The sequence below is a fragment of the Odocoileus virginianus genome, chromosome 9, assembly GCF_023699985.2.
Source record: "Odocoileus virginianus isolate 20LAN1187 ecotype Illinois chromosome 9, Ovbor_1.2, whole genome shotgun sequence".
Classification (NCBI taxonomy): domain Eukaryota; kingdom Metazoa; phylum Chordata; class Mammalia; order Artiodactyla; family Cervidae; genus Odocoileus; species Odocoileus virginianus.
The window spans coordinates 16,729,068-16,742,043 of NC_069682.1; the positions used below are offsets into that span (position 1 = coordinate 16,729,068).

A 12,976-nucleotide genomic window follows, 5' to 3' on the forward strand; every position below is an offset into this window, starting at 1 on the left:
GAAAACAGATGGTATCACCACTTAACTCTTCAAAAAGTAGTTATCCTGCATTATGAATCCCTTCCTTTTAGCTTTTTTTAATTGTAAAATGTGAACAAGAGTTTTTATTTTCATAGAATTTCCTGATTTATGGTCCTGAGGTTGACCTCAATAACTCAGGGAGTTATAGATAAGTCAAGACCATGAAGTTGAGGGCTCAAGCCCAACCTGCAGGCTACACACACACCAGATGTGTCCTGTGGATGGACTCAGCCAGAGCTAAGTCAAGTGCATGGAGGAAGTAAACTATAGGCGTAGAGAACACGGAGCCTGGCCTATGAGCAGTATCAGCTTTAAATTAAATACGATCACATTTCCATATTCAGTGCTTCAGAACACTAGAATTGGCATCCTTTTATACAGGAGTTTTTCTTGTTGATATACCACTCCTCCTGAATGCATTTTCAGGTAGATCATCTTTCATCATTATATTTTCATGTCCAGGAACACTGACGGGTAGAATTGCTCTAACTGCTACTTTATTTCCATTTTGGTGTTAGGCAGAAGGCTACTCAGCTCATAATCAGGCATCTATATAACACACAGAAATTAGGCTGTTGCCCATCAATTAACATTGAGGGAATTTGCACCCCTGTCTTCTTTGAAATAAGAGGAAACCTCCCCTAAAATGTACACATCTGGCCTGGAGACCAGTCCTGCTTCTGTAACCTCCTCCTGAGTGAAGTCTTCCTGAAGGCCTGTAGGTTTCCTTCATCAGCCAACCATTATCTGATGGATTCAGTGCTCTGGTCTCCTCATGGAATATGAAATAAGCAAAATTCTAGTTTGTTTATAGATTATTTTAGAAATTTATACATTATTTTAATTAGATTTTTTTTCTGTAACGTGCAACTCTAGAATAAGAGAGGCTTTATGGTACAGTTTTCTTTTTGGGGCCAGAGGAATGGTGAGTGTGGGGGCACTTGGCAAATTTATTTTCTTTCAAAGGGACCCTGAATGCAACCCTACGCAATTTTTTTGAGCTAAAAGTTCTATAAAACATATGATGTTTTCCCTAGATCAGATTCTGGGCTTCCTTGGTGGCTCAGTGGTGGAGAATCTGGCCTGCTAATGCAGGAGACCAGGTTCAATTCCTGCCTCAGGAAGATCCCCTGCAGAAAGAAATGGCAACCCACTCCAGTATTTTTGCCTGGGAAATCCCATGCACTGAGGAGCCTGGTGGACTATAGTCCACAGGGTTGCAAAGACTCGGACACGACTTAGTGACTGAGACACATACACTAGATGAAATGCTGTAGATTATACCTCTAACCTGTAGCGAAAGCCAGCTCTGTGACAATGGCGACTGATCTGTAACTTCAAAGGCCTGAGTGTCCTTGAAAATCACATTTTTTTGTTAAAGTGCAGGGGCTGAAGGTTTTTTCCTAAAAACTAAGTCCATAGCCTCCCAGTGTTTAAGAATGGCTGCTGAGAAACGCATGGACATTCACCCTTTTCTGGGACAGGTATGCTGGAGTAAGCCCATGCTGACTTGTTAGAGTTGTTCAATTTTTGGAAATTTTGCCAACTGACTGTTAAACCCAGCCATTATTAAAAATTAAATAGCTTCTATGACAAAGATAACGAATAGTCAAAACTCGTCACTTCCTAATCCTTTTATTACATTTCACTATGATCTCTGCTTTTGAGGTGATTTATGCCCACTGTATCGGCAGAGCACTGACGCTACATGCAGGTAGCTTCAAATTAGCTGTGTCGGGAGTACTTTTACCCCAGGAAGTGCATGAATTCCACAAAACAGAGTTGTTCTTTTTCCCTCCCAGGAGAGCCACACACCACCACATGGAGAAGGCAGATATATCCTAACAGATTGCAGTATCTTGTCTAGTTCCCTGGAACATGGCCCTCTTGCCTCTGGTTTCCTTTAGGGAAATGGTTGAAGCTTGGCGAATACTCCTCCTTAGTTGAGGACCCTTTATTAGAGTAAAATACACTTTTTCTTTGGTTGTCTCTTGGCACTCCTTCATACCATTATGATATGTTCTTAGCATTTGAGAAGACTCATAAAGCATTGTTAGATTTTTCAAAACATTTTTTATACTGCCTCCGTACCTACTGAATCTAATTATTTGAGACTAAATAGACTTTTGGGTTGATTCTTTTATGTTTCCTTTTTTTTTTTTGTAACAACAGAAGGGAAGATAGTAAGATTTAAAATGAATCTCTTCCTTCCTTTTTGTTCTTTAGAGGAAAACCGGATGAGATTCCCTTAGTGCTGTTGCTTTAAAATACCTTAATCAAAAAGTGTATGTGCATTTAATTTCTTAGAACACTGTAGGGAGATGTGGGGTGTGTGTGTGTGTGTGTGGTGGGGGATGTTATGATTTGTTTCATAAGCAAAGAGTAAGCAAAGCAAAGAGTAAGGGTAAGGGTAAAAGCATATCTGGCTTTTTAGGCAGGTGAACTTATTAGTCTCTTGAGGGAATAATGATATGCTTTCCTTCAAATTAGGATCACAGGCTCTGCTCCCCACTATCCCCCTGCCCTGCTCCCAAAACACACACAATCTCTCCCTTCCCCTGTAAGTTGTCTGTGAGTTTTGGTTACATTCGATGAGGGCCAAATAGATATACCATATTTTTTAAAAATTTTATTATTGGAGTATGATTGCTTTACAGTGTTGTGTTTCCGCTGTACAACTGAATCAGCTCTGTGTATCCATGTATCCCCCCCTCCCCCCTTGAGCTTCCCTCCCATCCTGCCCCTCTCAGTCAGCACAGAGCGCGGAGCCCCGTGCAATGCAGCGACTTCCCACTAGCTCTCTGTTTTACACATGGTAATATATATATATATTTAAAACTGTACTGCAGGAATCCATGGCACCTTAAATAGGTATTTTTATTCGTTGGTCTATACAGATGACATGGTTTTCTACTTTGAGTATTGAATAGTAGTCATAAAAATGGCTTAATTATTGATAAACAGCTCTAGGAAAGAATATTGGGAGTCATATTTATATGTCTGCTTATAAATTATGGAGTATATGAAATGCAAAAGCTGCCTTACTGCAAGTTTGAAGTCACAAATGTAAATCCGTAAGGAATCAATGACAAATGTAACGTGTTCCTTGTTTGAATGACTTCTCCTTGGAAGACACCTTCTCTTACCCCTGATGCACTCCCACAGCCTTAATTAAAGTGGCTTTGGATCTGAGAAACCTGAGTTTCTCTACGAAACAGATCAGCGTGACTTTGTTGATGTGATCATTCTTTGTGAAAGTGCAGGGCAGAGGGAGGGTCTGATTTAGAGCCTTCGTTCTTTTTCGAATATCATGGAATTGTCTGCCCTCTGATATATCAAAGATTCCTTTGGATATGTCTGGTTCTCGAATGCTTGGCTATTCAAATTTAATACCATAAAATGTTTACTAGAATTCTGCAATTGTCTGAAATTGCCGCCAAAGAGGGAGCTTAGTCTATTCTTTAGAAGGAGAGAGATCTGCTGTTTAATGTTTTAAATGTGTCTGCTTTTCAAAGAAAGCAACAGCATCATTAAGCAATGTGTTTTTTGGTGAGTTTCCATCTCCAGAATGAAATAATCAAAAAGATAATAAATTTCCTTATTTGGGACTGTATAATCAGCACTTAAAATTATATATTTCCCCCTTTTTCACCCTGGAATAAGTGTAATTTGATGCTACTCTGCCTGAAAAATTAGAATCATTCTCAATGTCCTAGAATTGTCTGCCGTCTGAAATTGAAGCTTCCTGGACGTGACCCCGCTCACGCCGTATAAGGGTGCTTCGTTTGCTGCTGTGACACATGACGGCTGAGGGCCTGTCGCCCCCTGGACCATGAAAGCAAAAGCCATGGTGCTTTGTCACCATTAAAACTGAATCCTCCAGTTACATTGACAGTGATTCCCTGGGTCCCTCCAGCATGGTTTCATCCTGTTCTGTACGAGGTAAAGGATAATTTCATTTGAAACCTTGTTTGGTTGAAATCAGATATATGGCTGTCGTTCCCTCTTCAGTATGTAATTGTCTTCAGAACACAATGAACACGATCAGATCTTAAAACTCGATGTTGTAGTTTGGATCACACGTTGTAGGCTTTTGAGAGAATAGCAAACACGCGTCGTGGTTGTCTCTCTTACCTGTGCTCACTAACCGTGTGTCTGTACCGTGTTTCTCGTTTAGCCTGGCCAAACTGAAGCCTGAGAAGAGATGAGCAACAAGCCAGAGTCCAAATGTCTTGAGAAGCACATATTGCACAGTTGTTTTTGTTTTTTTTTTAAAACAAACAATAAATTTACTTTTAATGAATTCTTAGTGGCTGTTGACAAATTTTGTTTACGACATCAGCAGTTTTGATGGTTTCATGTTTGTATTAATTGCTTTGGAACTTTTTATTATTTCTTTTTTACATTTATTATTTATTTATTTGGCTGAGCCGGGTCTCAGCTGAGGCATGTGGGATCTAGTTCCCCAACCAGAATTTGAACCCGGGTGCCCTGCTTTGGGAGCTCAGAGTCTTAGCCACTGGACCACCAGGGAAGTCCCCTGGAACTTTTTGTTCTTGATGTCAAGCTTGGGGGTTTACTGCTTGGCAGAGAAGTGTTTTTATCCCCTCTTTTCTTGGCCTCTTTTCATAGTGGAAAGCCATCATCCTCGTTGCTGGTGTATTCAGAGCTCACCCAACTATACCCATCAGTTGTGAGGATGGGTGCTTTGGGAGGAGGTGATGTACTGGTTTGGTTTCATTGAGTGACATGACGGCTGGGGACACAGGCAGGCAGAGGGTGTTGTCTGTGGGTGATGAGAGGTGTGTTGGTTGGGATAGTCACCCATCCATTGATGGACAAATGGGCCAGTTTGAAAGGCAATTTTTGGCAAAGGTTCATCCCTTGATGGATTATACAGTTTAGACAAAAAAAATTGGGGTGGGGGAAGCTTCTGAACAAATAAATATCTTTGGTCAGGGATGGCTGAACCAGGAAATTCTTCCAGTGTGAAAAAGTAGAGAGACATTGGCAAATAGTGACACCGAGGTTTGTGGGGACCCCAAGGGTGAGGGGACATGTTCTTTTATAAAAAACTTTTCTGGACAGAGCTGCCAGCCCAGGTGTTGTCATCACAGGTGTGAAAGCTCTTGTAGGTGGATCTCAGACTGTCCTTCCTTTAGAGTAGGAGTCCCCAACCTTTTTGCACCAAGGACTGGTTTCATGGAGGACAATTTTTCCACAGAGCAGGGGTGTGGTGGGGATGGTTTTGGGATGATTCGAGTGCATTACATTTATTGTGCACCTTATTTCTGTTACATGAGCTCCATGTCAGATCATCAGGCATTAGATCCTGGAGTTTGGGCATCCCTGCTTTAGGGCAAAGCATTCTTCCACAGCCCTTCATGCTTCATGGCCCCTTGGGTTTTCAGAAAGACTGCTGAGTTAGCTCTGTTTCCTGAGATGTGTAGAACTGCATCCTACTCAGAGAGAAGTGAGATGATGAAGAGGAAAACCGTGTCCTAAGTGGTCTTAAGGTATTGGGGTGGGCGCCTGTGAGAAGGAGTCACTTCTGCTCTGACCTGGCAGCAATGTGCAGCCCTCCCCGCATCCCCTTGCCCCCTCCCCAGCTGAGCAAGCCCTCTTTGTTGCAGGATGGAGGCACACGCAACATTGTCCATTTGCTCCTGTCAGAAACACCTGGACTTGTGGATTTTTGCCTCAGGCCCAGTTGCCCTGTGGATTAAGGTTAGCGGTTTCTCATTGGTAAAATTGAATGACATCCCTTGCAGCCTGCTGGTGATTCAGGGGACGCAGTTAAAATAAATGTGGAGAAAATTAGGCCCACTTAGCAAAACACAGGGGCAGTCACGGGAAAGAAAGAGCTGGAAGAGAGCAATTTTACATACTTTTATTTGTTTTTCTGTTTGTCATCTGGGCAGAGAACAGGTCCTTTATATAAGTACACCTGTTGGGAGGTTTCCTTGGAATAAGTTCTGAATTCCTTAATCCCATACTTGATATATACTTCTTCTAACTTGAATGGAAACAGAGGTTCCCATTTTTAACAGTGGAAAGTAAGTGACAGACTGACCTGTTAGCAAAGATGAGTTCTTGGGCAGCTGATAGCATCCTTCTCGTCCTCGTTAGAAGCTGAAGCACAGAGCCGCTGACATCTCCAGCTCGGAAACTGACTGCAGAGGGAGCCGAGGGGCGCCGAGCGTGACGGCCCGGCCTCGCTAAGACCTTTTCTGACGTTCTTTAACGCCACTTTTCCAGAGAACAGCGGCCTGAATACAAAATGCAAGTGTCAAGGATGACACCTGCTTTATAGTCTCTGTAAAGCAAACCTTTTCGTAAAAGAAATTTTTGACAGTTCTGAGATGCTAAGTCAATTTCAATACCAGACTGTGTAGAATATAGAATCTTTTTTCTGCGATTGATGTGAAAATTGAAAGCCAGTGACTATTCATTCCTTACTAACATGGGATAAATAAATACCACACACCATCGAAAAATGCACTAGAAGACAAACTTGGCTAATGACATTTACCACCGCAAAGACAGGAAATATTCTTTCTGAATGTTTTTATTTGTTACCATCAGAGAGACTCTTTGAATCTTTTACATTAAATGTACTGGATCAAGTACATGTTATTCCTAAATGGATTTTTGTCAAGCCACAGTGTATTATATGAAAGAAACTGTTTGATCCTTTCCAACTGCCTTTTAAAGGAGTCACTGGGGAAGTGACCTCTTACACAGTTGAATGTTGGAGTCTTTTTTTCTGACCTATGTTTAATAATACTCAATTTAGAAAAAAAAGAGTAAAATTTGGTTAGATTTCCTATCATACTGAGATAACCTATGGTCTCCTGTTAAACTTTCTACTTACATTTTTTTTTTCTAGGACCCACGCTTTAAGCTTCCTTATGTCAGGACGTTGCTCCAGCAATGCTTGCTTCTCTCTCCTTCACCCTGATTCCGGCCCTTCCCTCCTGGAGCATCCACTCTGTCTTCTCCACCTAGAGAAAATCTGTCTTACCCCATTTCCCCTTCCAGCTACTGCTTCATTTTCTCTTTTATCCCTTACAGTAAACCGTGGGGTCAGCTTCTGTCTGCTGCCTCCATCTTCCTGTTTTCTCTTAAACCCCCTTTAATGAAGCCCTTGCACCCCATGGCTCCATGAGGCGTGTTCTCACCTGGCCACCAGCGGCCTCTCCCGCTGCACCTTCCCGCTGTATTTGCACCCTTTCCTTGGTCTGCGGGCGCATTCAGCACATCAGTTCTTGCTCTTCTCTGAGATCACGCTGCTGGGGCCTCCTTCCTCCCTGCTCACCCCATTGCCTTCTCCTCTGCCAGTTCAGGTCCTGCCCTGTCCTCCAGATATCGTGGTGCCCAAAGCTCAGGCCTCGGTCTCTGTCTCTGCCTATTTTTTGTAACACAGAATGTTTGCGTTCTTAGGAAACAGGGCCTTAGAACTTAAAGACAGGCTGCGGGCAGATGATTCAACTTCACATCTCTCGCTTGGGCAATTTCTTTTGACCTCTGGATGGGCAAGGTGCTACCTCTTCTTCACGCAATTGCTTGGATGCCGAGCAGGCATCTGAAACCTAATGTGTGTTCCCCACGCAGCTCAGGTGTTTCTCTGGACTGTTCCTGCCCATCTTCCTTTCTTGTGTAACGGCAGCTCGGTTCTTTCAGTTGCTTAGGTCTGAAAGCTTGGAGTACTCCTTGATTCCTTTTCCCCTTACACTCCACATTTAATCTATAACATACGAAAGCAAAGGTCTCTTTGATCTGTTTTCAGCACATCTCTGTAATCCTCGTACTTTGCAGCATCTTCGTCCCTTCCTGGGTCTGGGCGGCAGTCTCCCAGCTACACTCCCTATGCTCCTGCCCTTGCTCCCCTGCCACACAGTCTGAACGTTGCAGCTAGAAGTCGTGGCATGTCCCTCCCTCCTCTCAAACCCCAGCAGCCTTCCAAGTCTCGCAGAGTAAACGCTGAACATACCAGATGCTGGCTTGTCCAGAGGCCCCAGCCCCGCTGCGTAGAACTGCCGGCAGTGCCCGCAACAATGCCTGCTCAGGGCAGCCTCATCCGATGACCCAAGAAAGCCCAATGACCCAGAATGGCCTTAGGGTTGGAACGCTAAGGTGTTAAGTCTGTGCCCTTAGCCATGAATGTGCATGGCAGGACCTTGGGAGCCTATCAGAAACGCGGCTAGCAGAAACCCCAGGTCCCACCCTTACCTACTGACATCAGAATCTGCGCTCATCTGCCCTGGGGAGCCCAGGGTAGAGAGGCCTTCCCTCCTCCAGCTCCCAGAGTTTGTCTGTGCATCAGCCCCTCTGCTTCCAGGCTTGGGAACCATCCTGCCCATCTGCCTTTCCTTCCTTCTGTCTCATTGCCACTTCCTGACCCAAATTCTTCAGCTTCCATTAGACCACAGCCCCAAACCCTGACTCAGGATCTGCTTCTGACTCAGGATCTGTTTGCTGTGTGGACAGATAAATAAGTCCATGAAATTGCTAGAATAAGTGGTGACAGTGCCCGTGAGGAATTTCTGCCTGGAGTGGTTTTGCAGGTGATGAGCAGTGGCTGCGCCAGGGCAGGGCTGTGCTTGTTCCTGCCTTTGGGAGCTGAAGTCACTCCCCTAGTTGGCCTGTGACTCAGGGGATGGTCCTCAGGGAGCAAGCCTTTTCATGCTCAAGGAGCTACATCAAGTTCTTTCGTTTGCTCTGGAGGTGACCATTTTCTCTGCTCTGAGTAGCCATAAATGATTTAAGAATATTTTATTACATCAGACTTGCAAGAAAAAAGATGATAGGATTTCCAGGTTAGGTTCCTCTCGGGCAGACCCCAAGTTTCAGGCTGGGGGTTGTCTGGTTGAGGAGGTCATAGATTCAAACAAGGAGGAAGTGTTAAGATTGCATATGACTGTCTTCCTAAGGCTCAAATGCCAGGCTCCAGGAGATGGTGTAAGATCTTGTTCCTAAAAGACGTCAGAACCTTAGTTTTACTCTTCACAAGCTGTGCCAAGCAGCTCTCTGGGTTTTACCCAGAGAGAATGACCTGGTGGCTAGCTTTTCCCTTTTTGGGGCCCACTCCCACCAGGTTAGCTTACAGACAGCCCCACTCCTACGTGGCACTCTGGAGCTTTCCCCTTTTCCCTCCCAGCCCTGCAGGGTCTGGAATGGTCCTGACCGTTGAGGTGTGGCTTGACCAGGATGGGGAATGATGCTCACCTCCTTCGTCTCTCCTGCCACAGCATCTGTAATGTGCTTACCTTCCACCTGTATGGAAAACATCATCTTTCTTTCTCACGACCTATTGCTTTATGTAACAATCCCGGTCCCTATAAAAAAGAAACTCAAAGAACAACTTTACATTCTCTGTCCACACAAAGGAACAGGGACCTTGAACTGAACTGACACAAACTAACTGGAAAAGATCCCCACTTTCGGTACTAAGCTCTCTCCATTTCTGCTCTTCCAGTTAATTTAGAGGACTGTCCATCCTGGACCACTTCTTGGCCCATGTTTCTGATCTTGGGGGTGATGGGCTGGTCATTACAACTCTCTCCAAATTAATTCTTAAGGACTCAAGTATTTAACTGTTAATTAAAAATTAACATCCACATCCGCTTGTTCACAATGGACCCTCAAACTTGTCTATTCTGTGTCTAGAATGCTATGATGATGATTTTATTTTTTAAAGTTAATTTTTATTGGAGCTTAGTTGCTTTACAAAGTTTGTGCTAGCTTCACATGTACGTTATCAACATTGTGTTCTTTTCACATATACACTATTGATACTGTGTATTAAATAGATGACTAATGGGCACAGCTCAGGGAACCACTCAGGGCTCTGTGGTGACCTGAATGACGATGATGATGATAAAAAGGCCATCTCTCCTCCTGCTCCTCCGTGTCAGGATGGCCCCAGAGTCCTGGGGAGGCTCTGACTTCCATTCTGTTCTCACACCTCATTCCCCTTCTCTTTCTACACACCTTCCTGCTGGCTCCATCACTGCTGTTTTATTATTTCTATTAAAATAATTTCAAGACAGTTCTTTCCTGAGAATAAGCTCTCAGCTCTTCTTCCTCTCCTAATCCCCTGGTGTGTCCTTCCCCCGCTCTCGTCCCTGCCGCCCATATCAGCACCTGCCTGGAGCTTGGAAGTGCCCAGCCCTGGGTCCCCACTCTGGGAGGCTGGTCCCACATCCAGCTTCCTGGGAGCCTCACCCCTGGCCTTGGCAGATTCCCACTGCTGCTTGCGGGGAACTCATTGACCTAATTCCTGCATTTATAACTGATTTTAGTCCTTAGGAAAACCATCTCATCTGCACTTTTGAATTCTGAGAGTTTCAGGTTTCTTTTCTTTCCTTTTGAATTTTGTCTTCTTTTAGAAGATAAAAACATTTTTAACAGAGAAAATGAGAGCATCTACTTACTTTATCTCAGGATAGGTTGATTCTGGAACAGTTTTAAGAGAGTGAAACCACTGTCACAGGAGGCGATTTTCCTTTGGAGTGTGTCTAGGAGCCTGGCTGCAGTCGCCTGGCAGTGTCAAAGCGCTGATAACCATCTGTGTTGGGCACTCTCTACTGCACACCCGAGTTGTCCTCAGCACACAGGGGAAAGGTGATTCCCCGGTAATAAATTTGGTTTGATGTGTCTCCGCGTTCAGGTAAGTATAAATGAGCAGGAAACCTCCTGATGGGCCGTTGTCTTGACAAGTAATTCTATTAAAGATTAACTTTCGGGTCTCCTTTGCAAACTGGCAGCTGAGGGCTGCGGATCTGAAGCCAAAACAGTGCCGTGAAGTGTAGTGTGCTCCCCAGATGGTGCTTTGGGCAGGAAAGGCAGTTACCTGGTGTGGGATGGCCAGGGGTCTCTGCTCCTGATTGCTTTTTTTCTTTTGGTTTCTTTCTTTTTTTAATTAAAATTTTTTTTAATTGAAGTATAGTTGTTTTACAGTGTTGTGCCATACTGCCGTACAGTAAAATGACTCAGTTATACACATACAGACATTTTTTAAATATTCTTTTCCACTGATGACTTCTGAAGGGAACTGCCTCCTTTTCCTACTGTATCTAGTCCCGTTTCTGCGTCCCTCTGTCAGCGGTCACATCACATGACTCAGGCGCATGTGCAATAGGCATGTGCAGCCATGCACCGCCCACAAACGTCGGTGTAATGAATGAATTCTGAGAATTTTCACTGCTCCCCTGGAAAGATTTGTTTCTGAGCATGAGGGGATGGGTTTTTTTCAAGTCTGTTTATGGAGTGTGTATGATTTTCAGTAACTGAGGGATCAAAGCTTTAATCTGCACATTCCACAAATACTGGAGGCTTACTCCAGGGGAGGCTCCACATCAGGTGTGGGGGATGACGCGGTGGGAGTAAGAAGGGCAGGAGGCAGGGAGCCAGTGGGAGAGGGCTTGTGGAGGTGGGGGGTCAGAGCAAGTGGGCCAGCCCTGCAGGCAGAGGCAGCCTCCCTCCAGAAGATGACCGCAAAACCGAGGACCTAGAGAGGTTGTGAGCTCTGTTGGGGCTTCTGGGGGCGAGTAGCCTTTTGCATCAAAGGGATTCAAACTCTTTTGATGTGATCTTCCGCGAGAAACACATTCCACCTGGAACACGTGCATGCGTGCTCAGCATGTTCAGTCGTGTCTGACTCTCGCGACCCCATGGACGGTAGCCCACCAGGCTCCTCGGTCCAAGGGATTCTCCCGGCAAGAATTCTGAAGTGGGTTGCCGTTTCCTCCTCCAGGGGATCTTTCTGATCCAGGGATCAACCCGAGTCTTCTGTATTGCAGGCAGATTCTTTACCATCTGAGCCACGGGGGAAGCCATATATGCATCAGTAAACATTTAAGCAGTGTGATCCTTGCCCTTCCTCCTCACGGTGGGCTCGATGTTGAGAGGCCGTGGGGTATAAAGGTCGAGGGCCTGGACTTTGAAGATAGATGGCTCAGGTCCAAATTCCAGCTGTACCCTCAGCAGCCTTGTGTTTGGGGCAAGTTCACAAACACCCTTGAGCTTAACTTTTCTCAGCTGTAAAGTATGGATCGTCACAGTGCTTGCTTCACAGAGGTGCCTAGAAGCTCCAGGGAGTTAATGTGTGCTAAGCACTTTAGAACCCCTCCTGGCACGAAGAATGCACTTTGTAAACGCTAGCAGTTGTAGCTATTATCATTACTTTGTAATTCGTTAAAAAAAAATGCTAGGTGAGTCCCACCAAATCGATTTTACGTCTTTAATGGATTACGGCACACAATTTGAAAGATGCTGTTTAGATGCTAGAGGTCCTCTAGGTTTGCGAAGGTGTAGAAGGAGGAGCCTGGCGGCATTTGGGAGGCCGAGCTGCCTGTTGTCAAGGACTCATGATGCAGTTGGGACATCGTCCTGAGGACACTGTGTTCAACAGAATGGCTTGACCATCTCACAAGTGGAAAATATTTTAATACACATTTCTCTGTTGAGTGCGGTTGGACACTTTCATGTGTTACTCCTTTTCTGTGAACTACTAATTCATATCTTTTGCTCTTTATTCTACTGGTTTGTTTTTGTCATTTAACTTTGCTTCAGGACCTGATCATTGCCATTCCGCTCCCCCCCCCCCCACCCCCACCAGTTCCCATTGCTGTCACAGTTTCTGGCACACAGAAAATGCTCAGTAAATGTTTGTGACATAAACAGGGAAACCTTGCTCAGTGCCTCATTTTCACTGCAGAGTCAGCACAGAGAATCACATGTCCTCTCCTTTCTTTTATTTTTTTAAAATTAATTTTTACCTTATTTTATACTTTCCTCTTTTAATATGGTTAAAATAGATTTCGGTTGGTTAATGTTTAAATTGTCTTTTTTTTTTTCTAATTTTCTATAGATCAAATTTTACATGTGTCTCTCTAAGAAAAAGGAGAATGGCTTGAAAAACTTTACAGTTTTAAAGAAACTTGTAATTTTT

At 44.4% G+C, this 12,976-nt stretch overlaps 1 protein-coding gene across 1 annotated transcript in view; it reads left to right on the forward strand.

Annotated features, from left to right (window-relative positions):
* The window catches only part of PARD3 (par-3 family cell polarity regulator), a 554,870-nt gene that overhangs the window by 378,818 nt on the left and 163,076 nt on the right, over positions 1 to 12,976 (forward strand).